Source organism: Sarcophilus harrisii, chromosome 3, assembly GCF_902635505.1.
Source record: "Sarcophilus harrisii chromosome 3, mSarHar1.11, whole genome shotgun sequence".
Lineage (NCBI taxonomy): Eukaryota > Metazoa > Chordata > Mammalia > Dasyuromorphia > Dasyuridae > Sarcophilus > Sarcophilus harrisii.
Window position 1 is genome coordinate 216,797,475 of NC_045428.1, and position 10,250 is coordinate 216,807,724.

Consider the following 10,250-nt stretch of genomic DNA (forward strand, 5'->3'; position numbering starts at 1 on the left):
TCGTGTTTATAATAGTGGCATATTTGATAATATAGTATTAAGAGCACTGTATTAGTCTGGATTTCTGGAGATTGTGCTCCATACCTAGTTAGCTGTTGTAATTAAGCATTCTACACTTCATTCATTTCTATTATAAAAATGACAGCAGATTCGAACAAAATGTTTCATCTCCAGTTTCATCTGGTAATAGCCCTATGATTTCTTTCAAGAAGTTATTTGCTACCTCCTCTTGCACAATGATATGGTATTTAAGGATATTATAAACTGATTAGGCTAAAAATAGTCATTTCAGAGAACCTCACATTATTAAGACCCTGTTTTCCATAATTTTCCAAGACCTAGCAAAGGAAGAATTATGACTTTATATAATTCTTTATCCACATCCATAATTTCTTCTCGGGCTTCCTAACCCATATTAACTTGAATGATCTCAAGCAATTCAACAGCACAACACAGAAGAGAAACCTAATTTTCAAATGAATCTTATGGAAAGGTTATCTCCAATAGCTAGAACAGATATTCTACAAATCTTTCTTCATTTGATATACTAGCAATTATGTATCTCCAATGAAGTTGGCTTAAAATCATTAAAAGTAAAAGCATTATTCCCTACTCCTCTTCCTGGAAAATCTATTCCTAATATAGAATAGGTGTTATCTTCAGAAAGAGCTATTAGGGCAAGAGTCTAGATACTGGAGTAATAAGTAAAACTGAGGAAGAGCTAATAATAAGACATAAGGAAGAATTAAACAGTATATGTTGTTGCAAATCTGGGCAACAACAGGGCCAAAAACTATCCATGTGATGCTTTACCCTGGGGCAGAATATATGATCAGCTGCCAATAGGGAATTCCTTTCACTGACCCGAATTCTAAGTCACCTAGATTATACACCTTCATGTGGCATTCCCCGGTGCTTTTTGGTTGCAAGCCCTTGGATGGATAATGATCAGAAGAGAAGTTTAGAAGGAAATTATAGGTTTTGGGTTTTGATCTGAGGAACTTAATGAGGACTCCCTAAGTTCAATAAACATGAGGTTTGTAATGGAATAACCAGACCAAAGGCGATCCTATGTATTTTTTTCTGTGTGGCAAATCTAGTGTTAATCTATGGGACACTAAAGACAAGCAAGCATACACACATGCACACAACCAAACTTGGGTCAGAACGTTTCAGGAGAAACGAGATATATATATATATATATATATATATATATAGTGTAATAGGGGACTTTTATTTCTCATGAAAAGAATAGAACAGAATAATAGAACGTTCAATGATTCAAGAGATGTGCACAAAGGTAAAGAGGAGAGACAAAATAAAATTGAAAGTTTCAGCTGTTTACATCCCTACATGGGGTCATTAATGGTACTAGATCTTAGATCAATAAGAAAGAAGTAAGAAGACAGACAGAAGGCATAGGTATAATTTGACTTTGAAGTGATGATTCATATAAAAAAGAAATTAAGGAGTAGAAAATGTATTGTGTTGGGAAAAGAAGAAAATAGAGGTGGTAAAATGGGGTAAATTATATCACCTGAAGAGGCACAAAAGACTAGTTACAGTGGAGAAAAAGAATGGAGGATTGTTGAGGACCATGCCTAAGTGTGAAGGAGTTGGTCAGTTTTCTGAAAGCCCCCACAGCTATGAATCCTAACACACTTGAAGGAATTGTAAATCAGCCTTTCCTGATGCAGATGTTGCTCTTGAATTGGGAATGAAATGAATTTAGCCCTCTTGTAAATGAGATTTGGTTCTCTGAACAAAACAAAAAGTTTACTCTTTTTTAACACAGCCTGCCTTTATTTTTTAGTCATGCCAGTTTTGTCCCACAAATTTTTCTAAATGTCAAATTTATTCTTTAAACTCTCCCTAGGTCTAAACTGTTTTTTATATCCCTAACGTCATCATTTTTATTCCATAGTTATTCCTTTTTCAAATCTCAGGGCAACAGTATTCAATAAGAGAAAGCTTTTTCCCAAACTGAATCAGAGGACTATCTTTTCTTTGTCTCCCAAACTAGACTTAACACATAGGTATTGACTGTGTTATTAACACTCTCTCCTACACCACCAATGGATAATTCAAAACAGATCATTATAATAAAATCATAAGTGGGGCTAACAAGTCAAAAATTTTGCTCTCTTGATTAACCAAGCTGACTCCTTTAACATTTTCATGGGTTGTGGGCATTACACCACTGATAAAGGATGAGGCAAGAAAATAATCCTCCAAATCTCCTTTGTCATTATCATCCTCTCACATCAAGTACTATTCTGTAGTCAAATTAGATCCACAGATACTAGCGGTCCCTCCAGTAATAGGAACAGCAGCATTTGCAGCAATCTCATTGGATTGGGGAAAATGCAAAAAAAAAAAGAAACTGATAAAAGAAAAATGAAAAGGAGAAAAAAGAATCATAAAAAGGGGAAAAAGGATGAAAGGAAAGAAAGTTAATAATCTTAACAGTAAATATAGATAGGATGAACTCTACAAAAAGTAGATAGCAGTTTAAAACCCAGAATTCTAAATATTCAATTTGAAAACATTTTTGAAGCAAGATCACTCTCAGAATAAAAGTAAAAGCTTTATTTTAATGAAATTAAAAAAAAAAGTAGGAGTGGAATCCTGATCTCAAAGTAAAATGAAAATGAATCTATTTTAAAAAGTAGAAGTCTTCTAAACTGAAGTTGCTAAACTTACAAATCCTTTGATCCTCGTTATTACTAGGTCTATATCCTAAAAGAGATCATAAATGGGAGAAAAAGAACCCACATGACAAAAATGTTTGAGCAGCCCTTTTGTCTTTTGAATTAAGTAGAAATTGAATGGATCCCATCAGTTGGGGAGTGATTGAATAAGACATGGTATATAAATTTAATTTTTTGTTGTTAAGAAATAATAAGTTATTTCAGAAAAGACTGGCAGGATTTATGTGAAATGGAAATTGAAACATTGTAAACAGTAACATTTGTGACTTTAACAGTATGAATTATTTCTTCTCAAAATGAATTAATTCAAAGGCAATTAGAACTTGGCAGAAAATCCATCAATCCAAGAGAAAACATGAAGTTATTATGCATCAAGCATTATTTTGTTTTATTCGTCCATTTGTTGAAAGGGATACTACCAAATAAAGTATGTATTGATAATAAACATGGAAAACACATGGAAAAAAAATTCAGAAGGATATTATCCACCCTCAGAGAAAAAAAGAGAACAAAAACATAATCCATACCCCTTAAGGAAAGCCTTTATATTGTTAAAAATCCTCTGAGATCTGAAGATGAATCAAAAAAAACAAAAAAAAATTCCCTTCTACTTGTCTTTAGCTCTTCTATTTGAACAACTTGGCATCTAAATTGTTAATGAATATAATTTATCCATTTTTGAAAAACCTTAACGACAATTCTCAATTTAGCCTTCATCAGTTCAAATGTCTTCCTATCAGTCCCAATGATGTCTCTGTTCTAACCAAAGTTTCTTAAAATAACCCAACTTTCCCAGTCTCCATAAACTAAAAGGATATTTAATCTTACCAAATTTACATAGTCTTCATTTTTCTAATATTCGGTTCTTTTTTAAATTCCATTTATTTCATCATTTTCTTCCTTTTTATTGTTTTTTTTCCTTCCTATAAATTTTGAAAACAAATATTTGTTTTTCTTTTCAATTCAAATTTATTTTTCTACTCATTTTTTAGGAGTTGATGTTTAGGTCCATAAACAGTCCATCTCTCTATTTTTCTAAGGGGTCACCCTAATATTTCATTTGGTGGAGATCTATTTGTTAAATTCCTCTGAAACTGTGAACTTCAGAAACTTTGACATGATCCTCTCCCTTTTCGGAATAAAAACATCAGAAAATGGATGGGAGAAAAAAACAATTGAAAACATTTTGATCAATTTCGTTTTAATAACTTTTAAATGAAATGAACATTAAAAAACCCAACGTTAGGATATGTCAGGGACTTTAAGGAGAAATTTTCCCTGGAAGAAAAGATTTGCGGGAAAGAGATTTCTGTCATTCTAAAAGGGAAAACAAAGGGGTGGATGGACAATTAGTGGAAGGATCCTTAGGAAAAAAAGTGAAAAGAATAAACAAAAAGTATTAGGTATCCCAAATTAACTTTGGCTATCAGGCTGGAAATATCTGTTGGGCCCGGCAAACCAAAAACACTTTATTTCCTAAAAAAAAAAGATTTTCCCAATTTAAACAGAAGATTGCCTAGGCTTAGTTTTAAACAATTTCTATTATCAGTACTGTTTCAGAAATCTGAAAAGACCAGAAAACCTCAATTGGAAAAGATGTTCCCCAAAGGGGCCAATTTTTTCAATTCAAATAAAATTAAGGGACTAAAATTTCAGGAAAACATCATGAAATAGATGGCTAGTGAACTCATGAAGGAGGAAACCATGATGCCACGAACCAACATGACTTGTCCGATATCACCAAGAAAGCAAATCATAATTCCATCCACATGATTTTGGGTTTGACTCCTTAATTTTTTTTAATTCATCTACACGGTATTAACATCCATGGATGTTTAATGCTAATTAATGATTCAATTTTCATGCCCTTCTCATCTTGCCTCCCTTGAATTCAGGAAGCTTAATTTTTTGCTATGTGGCCATTTCAATTCAATTCAATTCATTCATTTTAGTAAATCAACTATCCAGGTCCAGCTCTGTGCCTCCACCCATGGCCTTTCTCTCACTTAAATGCCTTATCTCCCTGTTTCTACCAAGAAAAATCCCTCAATTGCATCAAAACTATACAGAAGTTTTCCCTCTTTAGAAACAAAACTTTTACAATCAATTCGTCATTATCAACTACCCTTTCTATCCAATGAAAATTTCAAAATGAATCTAATAACCTTGGGGCCTTAGCTATGAAAAGGTTAATCCATTGGGAATCATGCCAAAAGCAGGTACTTGGATGCTAGGATACCTTATAAAAATTAAAATTTGATTTCTAAGGTGATTCCAGCTCTCAAGTTTTCCTTCTTTTTGGATGTCACCATAGTAAACAAAAAAGAATAATACTGAAGTTGCTCTCTCTTTAAGTGAAATGGTTGGAAAAGGGGCACCATTGTCTCCTACCAATTATGGGGCTCTTGAGAAAGCTAAAGATCTGATTATCAATAGGGTTGAGTTCTCATGGACAATGACTTTAAGCAACAGATGTTAAAACAAAAGGACATACCTATTTTGTAAATCACTTAAAGAATAAGTTAAAAAAATCTAAATAATATTTTTCCTTTTGTTGACATTTTTTCTTTTTGGGGAAAGGTTTCCTTGTTAGAATGGTTCAAAGATCCTTGCCACCACTTCCTTCTTGCATTTGCAGTTTTAACCTCAACTCTTTTTCTCTGGGTTTTCCCTCTTCATCCTCTACATTTTCTTTCTGGAAAAAAAGAATTTTTGAAAAGAAACATAATTACATTTCTAAGAAAAAAACCAAATGGATGAATTTTGCCCCAAGTGACTCTTTTTGGTTTGGATGGCTTTAAAAATTTTCCTGCAAGAAGTTTTTTGTAACAAATGTTGCCTCATACCTTTCAAAGCAGAACCTTTCTCTTCAATCAAATGGTTTTGAAACAAGAGAAAAGTGCATCCGATCAAAAAACATCATTGGTGGAAAAGTATTAGGCTACTTAAGACTTCCTTTTGAAGGGGTTCATTTAAGGAAGACAAGAGTTATGCTATCTAGTTCAGGTTGACAAAATACAAAAAATCCTTTTACCTTTAAGAATTTTCTTAAATTCTGCCCAACTTGGATAATTTGAAACTTTCAAGAAAGAATGATGCAAAGAGAAATGCGAAGGGTGTCCCTCTCCTCTTCCTTTGCAAAGATAGTAATTGAGGAAATAGGAATATTATGAAGACTTTTCCCAATGTATTGATTGTTTGGATAATGAATTCCTTTTACTTTTTTTCTTTCTTTTAAGTTTTTAAGTGATTTTTTTCTTCTAAAATGTGTGGGAGTACCTCTGTGAGGGAGGACTTGGGAAAAAAGCCTTTTTTTAAACCTATAATAAAAACTTTAATTTCAAAACCATGCTTTTTGATATTTTTGAAGTAAGTGACAATACTACTCTGAACCAGGTTGGCATTATTCTTATGAAAAAAAAGTAAAAAGAGAGAATCTAGAATTAATTTCCTTGGATTTTCCAAAAATGTCTTCTCAGAGTAAAATATTTTTTCTACCGGAGTTGAGTAAATCAGCAGGAAAGAGGAACAGAAATGAATACACAGAGAGAAGCTGGCTAGGATACTCAATCTCATTCGTAAGAGATGGAAACTCATTCACTATTGGAAGTGAAAGAATAAATTAGGTAGGAGAAACACCTGGAAAAGGGCTATTTCCTGAAAGGGAGGGTGGAGAAAGCAAAATTTCAGGGTTCCCAAGGGTATAGTTAATAAATTTAAAAGATTGAAAAAAGTTCTAACTTTCAAAATTATAAGATTTGAGAAGAAAGATTTGGGGGAAAAAAGCTTTTAAAATGGATCCAACCATTGTGGCTAACAATTTGGAACGATACTCAAAAGTTATCCAACTGCATTTGTCCAGAAAGCTTACTATTGGGCATATCCCAAAGAGATATTAAAGAACGGACATGGACCCACAAATTGCAAAAAATTTTTTGGCAGCCCTTTTCTATAAACTCTAATTGAACAATGCCCATCAATTGGAAATCCTGAATAAATTATGGTATATAATTTATGGAATATTATTTTTCTGTAAGAAATGACCAGCTGGATGAATTCAGAGATTTGGAGAAACTTCATGAACTGATACTTAGTGAAATACAAAACAAAATCTTTATACACTTCAACAAATATATGATGATAGTTCCCAAGAGAAGTGGCTATCTTCGGCAATGAGAAGGATCATATTTCTAATTGATCAGTATGAACAAAACCCTATACCAGCAAAAGAACACTGGGAAAAACTGGACCACAACATACATTTAAACTTTTCTTTGTTTTTCCATTTTTTTTCCCAATTATTTTACCTTTCTAAATCTGTTTTTTTCTTATGCAACAAGATAACGGTATAAATATGGATATATATATATATATATATATATATATATATATATATGTGTATATATATATATATATATATTTTATTTAACATATATTTTTAACATGTTTAACATGTATGGGACTGCCTTCCAACTAGGGAGGGATGGAGGAAAAGAGGAAAAATTGGAACAGAATTTTACAAGGGTCAATTTGAAAAAATTACCCCGTAAATATGTTTTTAATAAAAAAACTAATAATAAAAAGCAATCCAAAATACCCTCTTATACTACTCACCAACTCTTTCGAAATGTCCTCAAAAATCCTGTGTTTTAGCTAAAAAGGAAAAAATTTTTAAAAGTTTCAGGAAGGGCTGGATTCAAGACTTGAAGAACAAAACAGATTCATCCTTAAAGCCACCTAAGAATATAAATCAATAGTGGACTCTCTTGCATCAGAATAACTTAAAAAAAAAACCTGTTCAGTTGATAGCTACTAAGGTAGTTAAGAGTATCATCATGTAAACTTTGTAAGACAAAATCTGGGAAAATATCTAGGCTCTAATATAAAAAAGGAATATCTAAATATCATTCCTTTCTGTTATATGTTGTAGGGAAATTCACAATCAACCAAGGAATAGAAGATAGTGCAAAGGAAAAAAAGACAAAAAATTAGAATTTAACTACACTAGTACTAGTAATCTTTTGTGTGTACATAATCATGACAACTCTCAAAATTTAAAAAAAAAAACTTTTTTAGGTATAAAATGTATTCACATTTATTCTCCCAGAAATAATATCTGTCATTAAAAACAGAAAAAGAATTAATAAAATTTTATAAGATTATTGCCTTTAACATTGTCTCACTCATTCAGTGGATAAATATCCATTAACAACATAAATGATTTTCAAATTAAGAAATAGAGGCTTTCACTAACCCAAAGTACATATCATGGCAATCAAACTTACTGTGTTTTAACTTCAAATCAATTTGGAAAGAAAGACAATAAACAGGAATAAGTATACTGGAGGAAATGTATGAAGATATTCTAACAGTTTTTATGTTATTCTCTCATCATTCTGGAGCAATGGTAAAGAATTAATTTTAAAAAATCACAAAAATGATTGCATCCATTGAATCACTGATCACATTAATACTGACATATACTTTAAGTACTCCAATTCCATAGAGAGTCTGCAAACATACCATTCTAATTTTAGAGGGATGTGGGAACACCAAATGGATCTCTAGTAATCAGAGATGGACAGAACTAATTATTGGATATAATAAAAGGTTATATTATTACATTGAGACTGTTAAAATATTTATTTATCTATTAACAATCACTTGTGGAACTCAAAGATACAAAAAGGCAAAATGTACTTTTCTGTCTCAAAAATGCCATTCAATTCCAAGCACATCAAAAATTATACATGCCCAGATGAATAGGCATAAGGAAAATAAACTCAAAATTTCAGGTCAAGTTTGCTTAGAAAGACATCAAGATTGATCAGTCACTGGGATGAAAAGGGGTTGCAGCCCAGTACAAAAGGTCTGGCAAGCCAGCAAGAGTGTCTAAGACACTGTAAAGATCAGCATCTGAGACTTCTCAGACTGGGCACAAGAGGACAGTAAGACAGTAAACCAGTTATGGAGCTTCATGTCCTCACAGAAAAGACCAATTGCCAGCCCCAGAAAGCATCAAATGGGACTAGACTGTGCTCCAGCACAGGGAGCAAGCCAACAAACACCAGAAGCTCCAACATTTAAAGCCAAAACTCAAGGCAACTCATAACTCAAAACCCCACCAAAAGTTTAGGACTGTATTCTCTGCGCTCCAGGCAAAAACTAAAAGAAAAAAAATAGGCATGAAACAAAATGAATCTTCCCAGAAAGCTACTAAGGTCTCAGCAAGAACAACACATCAACTTAGAAGAGAACAAAATGCCTACATGAGTAACTTCTCAAAGCGGGATATGAACTGGTCTCAAGTCCAAAGAATCTTCTTGGGGGGGAGGGGCTCAAAACAGGGTTTTAAAAGTCAAATTAAAGAGGCAGAAGAACTAGAAATAGAGAGATATGAAAGAGAGTTTTGACATTTTGAAATAGGAAGGAAAAACTTGACTAAAATTAAAAAAAAAAAATACAAGTGGACAAATACAAGGAAATACACAATCCACAGAAGCAAACACCACCCTGGCAAGTAGACTTAGGTAAATGTAAAGAAAGTACAAAAACTAACTGAAAAAAAATCATATTGAAAAACTAATTGAGAAAATGGATGAGAATGACTTTACAAAACATCAAAGAGTCAGTCAGAAAAAAAAATGAAAAACTTGAGAAAATATAAAATACATACCTCATCAGAAAACCAACCAACCCGGAAAATACAACCAGGAAAGATAATCTAAGGATTGTTGGATTCCATAAATAATATAAATGCATAAAATGTATAAATTATAAAAATATAAATGATAGCTCTTTAAAAAAGCCTGGACATAATCTTTCAGTGAATTATCAAATAAAATTATCCAGGTATCCTGTCTTATGATTTTAAGCAAGTACAGTAGGAAAAGTTAAAGAGGAAGAAGTAGTAGCCTAGGACTTAGATTTCAAAGGACTACTCAAGTGAACTGATAAAACATAAAGAAAGCCACATGTGGGGCAGTATCACAAAAACCTAGAGGAAGCCTATCCAATAAGTAGGGGCTCCAACAGTGTCCAAGTTTGCAAGAAATCAAGAAAGAAGGACTAAGAGGATGCCTTTGGTTTTGAAAAAGTCATCATGAGTACCAGGATGGAAGTACAATTTAGTACTTAGGACATGACAAATTAAGAACATTTAAGTAAGGCCAGATAAACTTTTATGAACTAACACAGTGAAATTAGGAGAATATAATCTATAACTAAAATTCCTGTCAATAAACCTAGCACTGAAAGACGGTCCTCTTTAATGTATTGGAATAATCTTCTCTAGCTTACAAAATAGAAAAATACCATTTCCTTCTATTTATAAAAGGTCCTGTAAACAGATATGAATGAACATTCATCAGAATCATCTTCACTTCTGGGAAACACTTTTTGCTGAATGGTTTATAATATATATTAAGATTTATTTATTTGTAATTATTGTACATACATCTATTTTGTTTATGGGAAACTTTCAATTATGAAAGGAAGGGATAGATAAGAAAGCCAGTTTATAAATACAATCTACTAATT